We start from the raw sequence: 10400 nt of genomic DNA, 5'->3' as shown, positions 1-10400 counted from the left end.
CCCCATGAACCGCAGCACGCCAGGCCTCCCTGCCCATCAGCAACTCCCAGAGTCTACCCAAACCTATGTCCATTGAGTCGGTGATGCCATCCAACCATCTCATCCTCTGTCGTCTCCTTCTCCTTCTGCCCTCAATCTTTCCCAGCATCAGGGTCTTTTCCAATGTAGTCAGCTCTTTGCATCAGGTGGCCAAAGTATTGGAGTTTCAGCTTCAACATCAGTACTTCCAAAGAACACCCAGGACTGATCTCCTTTAGGGTGGACTGGTTGGATCTCCTTGCAGTCCTGGAGTCATGGTAACATGTATATTAAAGAGGTGTGACTTTATAGTTTTGGGCTAATGAAATCTTGGGACACTTTGGGTTGCGTAATCAGACATAACTGGTCTGACATGCCTTGTAGCTTAGTCTCATCTTTTTTTTTTTTTAGTCTCATCTTTTAATTTTCTACTTATTGAGAGAGTCAATTCCTAGGCAGGTTGAAAGAAGTCCGGGGTCCCCAAGGAGGAGAAAGGGGTCTGGGGCTCTCCAAGCAGAGATAGGAGGCTGGAATTCTCAAGGAGGAGGAAAGGCAAACATCTTTTTTTTCTCTACATTCCTTAGTCACATAAAACGTTTTTTTCTTTAAGTCCAGAACTGATGATTACACAACAAACAACTCAGTTTAAACTAAGGATTATATAACAACATGGAGAAGGCAATGGCAACCCACTCCAGTACTCTTGCCTGGAAAATCCCATGGACGGAGGAGCCTGGTGGGCTGCAGTCCATGGGGTCGCTAAGAGTCGGATACGACTGAGTGACTTCACTCTCACTTTTCACTTTCCTGCATTGGAGAAGGAAATGGCAACCCACTCCAGTGTTCTTGCCTGGAGAATCCCAGGGACGGGGGAGCCTCGTGGGCTGATGTCTATGGGGTCACACAGAGTCGGACACGACTGAAGTGACTAAGCAGCAGCATATAACAACAATGTATCCTGCTTGAGGACAGTTTCTCCTTCCTGAAAACCTTCTGGCTAATCCTGTTATTTTAAAATGCAAATTATGGGAGTGAGTCTAGTAAGATCTTTACTGCATTCTTTTGATGTATTGTAATAACTAATTTAAAAAGTATCTAACTCTCTTGCTAACACTAGTGAGGGGGGCACTCTCTGTCCCCCTTCTGATGTCTATGTCAGAAGCTTTCTCTGTCCTTTTTCTTACTTTAATGACACTCTGCTTCACAAAAGCTCTTGAGTGATCAAGCCTGGTCCAGAGATCATGAATCAATGACTTCGTTCACCGTAAGCTATCGTTACCACCTAGCCCCCAACTGCCTTTAGTGGTGGGAAGTCCAGTATCTCCTTGGAGACCTTCCCATCTCCCTTTGGAATTGTTTAGGAATAGGGGGCTCCTGCAGGTCTGGCCAGGTCCTTGCTTGGAGGGAGAAATAGCAACTGGGAGAACTTGAGAGAGTGGAGGAGGAGATGCCTGGTCATTCACTGAAACCAAGGAAGCAGCACCCCTCAAGTTCTACTTGTGATTTCCTTCCCCTCTTAGGCAGAATCGGGGCTGTATCTGTGGGTGAACGAGCCAGTTACATCCTTCTTCACTTTTTCTCCTCAGAATTAGGATACCCAGATGAGTTTTCAAAACCTCACTTTTCAGTGACATCAGACTAATTAAAATATCAAGACCTAAGCAACACACTGATGACATTTCATATTAAGGAAGTTAATAGAATATATTAAAATATGTTTAAAATGTGTGTTTTGAAAATGAAAGTGTTAATCTCTCAGTCGTGTCCCACTCTTTGCAAACCCATGGACCGTAGCCTGTAGCCTGCCAGGCTCCTCTGTCCATGGGATTTCCCAGGCAAGAATACTGGAGTGAGTTACCATTCCCTCCTCCAGGGGACCTTCCCAACCCAGGGGTCAAAACTGTGTCTCCTGTGTCTCTTGCATTGCAGGGAGATCCTTTACTGTCAGAGCCACAGGCATAAGGAAGTTAATAGAATATTAACATATTAAAATATGTTCAAAATGTGTATTTTAAAATGTGTTTAAAATATGTATTTAAAATGGTTATAAGTCTCAGTAATTAAAATTGCAGTTTGGACTGATAATTGATTGTTACAGATTCTTTCTTTTAAGGAAGGTAACAAAATGCGTATTGATAGGGAAATGAACCTCTACCTTGATTCCTGATTTTCCCAGGGGCTCTTGGGGAATACGAAGAGAAAAGGGCTCTCTAAGTGTCCCTGAAAGGTTGGCTCTGGGGAGAATGCTCACTGGTTAGCAGAGCACAGTCAGGAGTCTGTCTTTGTAGAGAAGGGTTAGGGTTGAGTTAGCCGGTGAAGAGGTCAGCTGTTTTGCGTAACAGAGATAGGGGAACAGCGTTTCTGAGAGGTCAAAGGAAGGGGAATGGGGTTTGAAAACTGGATAAGCAAGGAGGCTTTGGGGAAGAAATGATGATCAAGTTCAGTTTGCTTTTCTATAATGTCTCCTCAAGTGTTCAGTAATGTCTATTACACACATGCATGCCTTGGGCTAACAATGAAACAACAGATAATACTTGCTGTGTATCACATACTATTCTGAGTACTTGACATATACAAACTTATTTAATCCTCACAATAATTGTATGAAGCCAGTACTGTTATCCCATTTTTATGGATGAAAAAACTGAAGCACAGAGAGGGTAAACAAATAGCCTAAAATCATTCATGGTTATTTTGAAATTTCACTAGAAATTAATATGCTTTTATTTATTTAAATGCAAGTAATTCAAAAGGTTCAAAAATTATACATCAAAATACCTGATGAATGAATTTTAAGTTATCAAGTTTAAAATTAATGGAGAGATGTAATAAGGATGAGTGTGGGCCAGGACTGACTTTTGTTGATTTGGCTGTTTTCTGTTTTTCTTTCTCACACTAAAGAGGCACTGAGACCACAACTCTAGACACACAGACACTGTAAGGTAAAAGGAGCTAGTGTAGCAAGGATAAAGACATGAACAATGCTGTGAAGAAACTGAAGTCAGAGCAAGTAAGGAGATGGTAAATGAGCTTTTAAAAAACGTTCCTCCCAAATTTCTTTTAAAGAATGCCCCCCAAATTTCTGGGCCCAGAGAATTATATTCCAGTAGTAAAATAATTTGTTGATGGTATCACGGATCTACCAGCAATTTTTTATCTTTGAGCATAAAGTTATAAATATTTAACTTTAAAAGAACCCTTGAGAAGTTGTGGCAAAATGAAAGGGTGTCAGAAGGCAGGAAACATGAAAACATCAATTCCATAAATGAGAAAGGGGCAGATTTCAGAACCTCAGTAGCAGGATATTGATCACAGGAAAAAATAAATCTCAGAATAGTGTATTCAATCGTTATATTGACACTTCATAAAGAAAGATGTTATCACTTGGAATGAGTTTTCTAGGAATATTTCCTATCAAATTGTCTGTATTTTATTTTATGATTAAGTTACTAGATGTGTGAATTCGGGTGATGCAATAGTTTTGCTCTATCTTGATTTTAGCAAGACATTTACAGAGTTCATTGATATTATCATGGAAATGATGAAAAATGTGACAAGATTCTAATATGGTGTGCTAGGTTGTATGGGTTAAACAGCTCATGTCAATGTGAACTGATTCAGGGTCGTTGGTCCTGTCCTCCTTGGTATTTTCATCAAGGGCTTAAGAAAGTGTTTTTATTAAATTGGTAGATAACAAATTTGGGAACAGTATCTAATGAATTAGCTAACAGGGCCAAGATTCAAAAAGATGTTGTTATTTTGGAATAATTACCCCAAATCAATGAGAATATTGCATCCTGTAATTAAGTCTAGAAACAGATTGAACAGGTATGAGACTTTGAATGAATGATTCTAAAGAAAATCCTGTGGAAAACCCTGAGGGGAGGGGATCTTCATTATTTTTAGTATGACTACTAAAAACAGACGAAAAACAAAAGAATTATTCCTGGAGTGGCCATATCTGGAGCCTTGCATGTGGTTTGGTGGATGTTCGTTTAGGCAAATCTTTAAAGAACTGGAGGATATTCCATGTTAATAACACTGTGCAAGAGGCTTTAGTATATTTTCTTGTTTAATCCTTGCAACAGTCTTATTTGATAGCTCTTACTATCTTCATTTCACAAATGAAGAAACTGGGACATAATAAGAGTAAACATTTGTGCCATATCACACAGCTATAATTAGGATTGAACACAGATCTGGCAGGTTATCCCACACATACACTTAGCCACTATGCATGCTGATTTTCAGAATGACCAGGTCAGTGTGGTCTTAAGTTAAACTGTGACTTAACACAAATGGTTAGTGAGTCTAGGTCTGTATTTTCAAATATTTTTTCGTTTCATGTGGAAAACTTGGCTCCAGAGGGCATAATTAAGACAAAAAGTGTAGTCAATATCTGCTATGCCTAAGGAAAGACTTTATAATCATTAGAACTGTCCAAAAATGAAATGAGCTACTTAGAAAAAAATATTTTGTTTGTGTGTGTGTGAGAGAGAGAGAGAGAGAGAGAAAGAGAGTCCAGGCTCTAGGTGCTGGAATATGGCAATGATCAAAATTCCTACCCTGAAGGAGTTTCTTGTCAGTGTTTCATTCCTTGCACAGTGTATTCAGGATGACTGGTGCCTGTCCAAATTCTTCCCAGAAGTGATGGTGTTTGAGTTGGGTCTGTACAAGGTGGGAACTTGGGAACATGGACTGGTGAAATCAAAGTTTGCAGTCAACTCAATGATTCTTATCTGTAAATGTTTAGATAATTTGATGCTTAGGATTTTATGCAAATATTAGCTAAACATACTAAAAAGAAACAGTATTTTGAAAAATATTTGAAAATGCAGACTCAGACTCTTTAACCATTTATGTTAAGGCACAGTTTAACTTAGGACCGCACTGACCTGGTCATTCTTCTGAAAGATAGCATGCATGCTGGCCAAGCATATGTGTGGGATAGCCTGTCAGATGTGTGTTCAATCCACATGTCACCACGATCACTCACGGTTGTTGCTGTTGTTGTTTTAACAGTTGTTCAAATCAGACTGGCTTTTATGTCTACACAGACTTGTACACAAACGTTCAGAGGAGTTTTATTTGTAATAGAAAAAAACTGGAAATATCTCAAATATCCATCAATAATGGATGGATAAATATATTGAGATACATCTATAGCATGGAATATTACTCAGCAATAAAAAGGAACAAAATATTGATGTATACAATAACCTGTGGGATCTCAAAATAATTATATTGCATGGAGTAAGCCAGATTCGCACCCCCCCAAAAAAAAAACAGAGTACTTTTTGTCCTATTTAATTACTCTAGAATATGTAAGCTAATCTATAGTGATAGAAGGCAGATCTGTGGTTTCCTGTAGACAGGGCTGGGGAGTAGGGGAGTGAGGGATGGATTACTAAGGAACAGAAGGAAATTTAGGGAAAGCCATGGACAGTACATTATCTTGATCATGGTTATGGCTTCACAGGTATATATGTGTGTTAAAACTCACCAAGTAGTAATCTTTAACTAAAGGCAGTTTATGATTTGTCAGTTACACCTCAGTTAAAGCTGAAACTAAAAAAAAAAAAAGTGTGAAAGGAAATACAGGAAGCAATAAGCAATAATTACCTCTTAAGTTAGGACTAGGGAGGTGATAATTTATTTTCTCCTTTTTGTGCTGTTTAAGTTGTTATATTAAAAAAAAGGAACTTAAAATGTTTGAAAAATAGGACCACACAAGCCAAAAAAAAAAAAAAAAAAAATCAGGCTGTTTAGAGCCCAGAAATTAATGGATTTGGGGAGACCTCAAAATGGTTACATGCAGAACAAAACGGGCCACTGTAAGAAGCTGTTCAGAGGTGGCCTAATTACTAGAACTGCAAAGGCTGAGCCATATAAGCTCCCTCAGGGGCCTCACATTCCTCTTCCCTTGGGGTCAAAGTCTTTGGGATTCAGCAGTAATCAGAGAATAGCATTCTGCCTCTCTGGGATTAAATTAAAGGTCTTTAAGAAATCTGACTATTGTTCACTTTTTGGGAAAAAAAAGTTATTTATCTGGCTGTGTTGGGTCTTAGTTGTGAACTCGGGACCTTCACTGCATCCTTTGGGATTTTTCTTTGCTGCGCACAGACTCTTTAGTTGTGGTGCATGGGCTTAGTTGTCCCAAGGCATGTGGGATCCTAGTTCCTAGACCAGGAATCCAACCCAAATCCCCTGCATTGCAAGGTGGATTCTTAACCATTGGACCACCAGGGAAGTCCCTATTGTTTACTTTCAAGACTGTGCTTAGAACATGCAAGGGACTGGATGGTACTAATTGTCTTTGCTGTTAGTTGTAACCATTGTCATAGCTAACCTGTGCAAAGCCCTCTGCCAGAGGACTTTGTTTAATTTTAACAGTCATCTATGATATGGATATTATTTTTAAATCCCCATTTTACAATGAAGAAATTGAGGCAGAGACTCTCTTATCCAAGGTAATATAGCTAATAAGAGGAGGAGCTGGGATTTTAAAGTAGGCAATGTCCCTCTAAAACCAGTTTACTGAACCACCAGTTTATACTGCCTCTTTAGGGATATTGAGATGAAAAAGACAGAAGCCCTGCTCTTGAGGTGCCACGGCCTCGTGGGGAAGACTGGCACAGAAACACTGGACCGTAGCATGTGAGAAGCACTATGATGAAGGTGTGTACAATGGAGTGCCGCAAAAAGACCAAGGAAAGCCTCCCTGCCCTGCCTGAAAATGGGGGCAGTGGCCCTTGACTTGCACCTTGAAGGTGGATTTGCCATGTAGAGGAGGGAGAAAAATATGGCAGGCAAGGGGAACTGCTTGTGTATAAGGTACTGGCGAATGGAACATGAAAGCACATTGGGTTTGCATGTGTGCTCATCGTGTCTGACTCTTTGCACCCCATGGACTGTAGCCCACCAGGCTTCGCTGTCCATGGAATTTTCCAGGCAAGAATACTGGAGTGGGTTGCCATTTCCTACTCCAGGGGATCTTCCCCATCCAAGGACTGAACCCATGTCTCTTGTACTTCCTGCATCAGCAAGCAGATTCTTTACCACTGCACCACCTGGGAAACCCCATATTGGATTTGGAGAATAGCAAATAGTCTGACGAGAGAATAGGGTAGTGCAGAGGGAGATGAGGATAGAGGCGAGGCGGCTTGTTAAGGGTCCTTAACGGGTGTTCAGGAGCCATGGAAAGTGTATGAGCAGTGTACTGGGGTCCGAACTGTGGTGGTGATGCTGGTGTAACTGCCCCTCAACAGCTTAACAAGGAGAACCTAAGACTTTTGCCATGGGTTCAAGAGACCTGAGTTCAAATTGGTTATGACTTTGAAAGAAGAGTTTTTGCTCTGTTTGTTTATTGTTTATTTGCTTTTGCTTAGAGAAGCCTACCTTGGGCTATGCGTTCTAGAAAGAGAAGGAAGAGGCTCTAGCAAAATACTTGTTATTTTCTTGTGAAATAGGAAGAAACACTAGACATTCCTTGTCCATTGTTATTGCTACCTATATAAGAAATACTTTTCTGGAATGCTTTCAAACAGAAAAAATAGGCTTGAATAAGGAATTTATCAAGAAAAGACCCTGATGCTGGGAAAGATTGAAGGCAGGAGGAGAAGGGAACAACAGAGGATGAGATGGTTGGATGGCATCACCAACTCAAAGGACATGAGTTTGAGCAAGCTCTGGGAGATGGTGAAGGACAGGGAAGCCTGGTGCGCCACAGTCCATGGTGTCGCAAAATTCGGACACGACTGAGCCAGTGAACGACAGCAACAGAAGAATTTATCAGTTCATGGTGTTAGAAAGTTCAGAGGCAACTTGTTTTAATTATTATTTTTTATTTTTAAAATTTTGGGGTATACCATGCAGCATGTGGGATCTCAGTCCCCTGACCAAGGATTGAACCGACATCCCCTGCACTGGAAGGCGGATTCTTAACCACTGGACCTCCAGCTGCTGCTGCTGCTGCTAAGTCGCTTCATTCGTGTCCGACTCTGTGTGACCCCATAGACAGCAGCCCACCAGGCTCCTCGGTCCCTGGGATTCTCCAGGCAAGAACACTGGAGTGGGTTGCCATTTCCTTCTCCAGTGCATGAAAGTGAAAAGTGAAAGTGAAGTTGCTCAGTCGTGTCCAACTCTTCTCGACCCCACAGACTGCAGCCTACCAGGCTCCTCCGTCCATGGGATTTTCCAGGCAAGAGTACTGGAGTGGGGGTACCATCGCCTTCTGGGACGTCCCTAAATCCTTGATTTTCATATAACCTCATTCATGGATTTTAGTAGCCTCCAAACCGTCACACTCATGGCAGCCTCTGTTTAAGGTGTGATTCTTAACACCTTCAGAGTTTCTGATTTCATTGGCCTAGACATCAGTAGTTTATTTTCAGCTTACCAGATGATGATTCTAGTGAGCAGCCAGGGCAGCAATGGAGCATCATTATACTAATCTTCGTTATTGCCACTTCTTCCGTCATAGGCTTTAGTTCTTTGTGCAGCTGAACTATGTTGAATATAATAAGAAGAATATAGGCAAACATATAAGAATTAATAACTACTCTTACTGAGACTTATATGTTCCTTATAAGACTTATAAGATATTTCATAGTATTATCTGATTTCATCCTCTCAATAGCAATCCTATGAGATAGAGACTTTTATCTCTTTATCACAGATTAAGAACCTGAGGCCCAGAGAACTGAACTTGGAGTCCAAGGTCATGCATCTAGCATGTGGTTAAGTTAGGACTTGAATCCAGATGATCTGATTCCAAAATTCCATTCACTTAACCCCTGTTACACATCGTTTGTTCCAGAACTGTGACTGTAAGCAATCTTATTTAGAGTTCCTTTCCCAACTCTTTTTAGTCTCTGACATACTTTTTTTTCTCCCAGTTTTATTGAGATATAATTGACATATAGCCCTGTATAAGTTTAAGGTTATAGCATAAGGATTTTATTTATATATATCATGAAGTGATTATCACAAGAAGTTTAATGAACATTCTTTATCTCATATAGGTACGAAATTAAAGAAATAGGAAAAACATTTTTGTTGTAATGAGAGCTCTTAGGCTTTATTCTCGTAACAACTGACACATGTAACACACAGCAGTGTTATTTTGTCATGTTGTAGTCCCTGACATATTTTTGTCAGGAATTTGTCAGGGCTTGCCAGGTGACATTTAGGTGGGGTTTTATTTTTAAACCACCTCTTAGTGTCTCCTGAACACAATATATATAAAATCTATTACATTTTATAAACGTTGTATCAGTATTATACACATAGAGATTATACCTAGTATATGTCTGTTGGTATAAAACAGGGTGTGATCTAAATATGTGCTCACAAATTACACATTGTGCACATATTGTTCACACACACACACACTTATATTTTATTTACACAAATATAAAAATCGTGGATGTGGCGTAAGAGGGAGAATACTGATTTAGAGTTCCACTTTTGACTAGCACTGTGACCTTAGGCACATCGCCCAAATTTGTTAGTCTCCTTTTTATCAGCTCTAAAATAGGGAGATAACACTTGCTTTTTTAAACTGCATGATTATCTGATGATTGAATGAGATCCCAAACGTAGCAAGAAGTCTTGAACATACTTTTTTTTTTTTTGGTCGGTCAAAAAGCTGTACATTTGAACTCTAGTATAGGTGATGGGTTGACATAACGTTTTACAGAGGATTGCATCTCTGTGTATGCCAGTTGATGAGCCATAAAATCCCCCTCCCTTTGTTTTTTCATTGGCTGACAAACCTTTGAAATTCTGTAATGTGCATGGGTCAGAGGTTGTGAATTTAATGGAAAGTAGGTGAAAGGACAGGTTTCCCAGATGGTGCTAGTGGTAAAGAACCTGTCTGCTAATGCAGGAGACATAAGAGAGGCTGGCTCGGGTCAATCCCTGGGTTGGGAAGATCCCCTGGAGGAGGGCATGGCAACTCACTCCTAGACAGAGGAGCCTAGTGGGTCTGTGGGTCGCAAAGAGTCGGACACGACTGAAGAGACTTACTATAGCACAGCACAGATGAAAGGACAGAAGGAAAGGAAAAAAGTGGGAGAGGTTTTTTTGGTTTTGTTTTTACTTTTGGCTGCACCATGCAGCATGTGGGATCTTAGTTCCCTGACCAGGGATGGAACCCAAGTTCTCTGCAGTGGAAGCTTGAAGTCTTAACCTCTGGACCTCCAGGGAAGTCCCAGGAGAGATATTTTTACTGTTTACATACTAGCACTTTTTTTCACTACAAAATAAGTCACTGTTGGCTAGGATGGGAGGAAATGTACTCATTTATACACTCTTGGTAGGAGGGTAAATTGGTATTGAATTTTGGAAAGCCTGTTATCAAGTTGAAAGTCAACATATCC

The sequence above is a fragment of the Bos taurus genome, chromosome 3, assembly GCF_002263795.3.
Source record: "Bos taurus isolate L1 Dominette 01449 registration number 42190680 breed Hereford chromosome 3, ARS-UCD2.0, whole genome shotgun sequence".
Lineage (NCBI taxonomy): Eukaryota > Metazoa > Chordata > Mammalia > Artiodactyla > Bovidae > Bos > Bos taurus.
Note: the sequence above shows the minus strand (reverse complement) of the source record.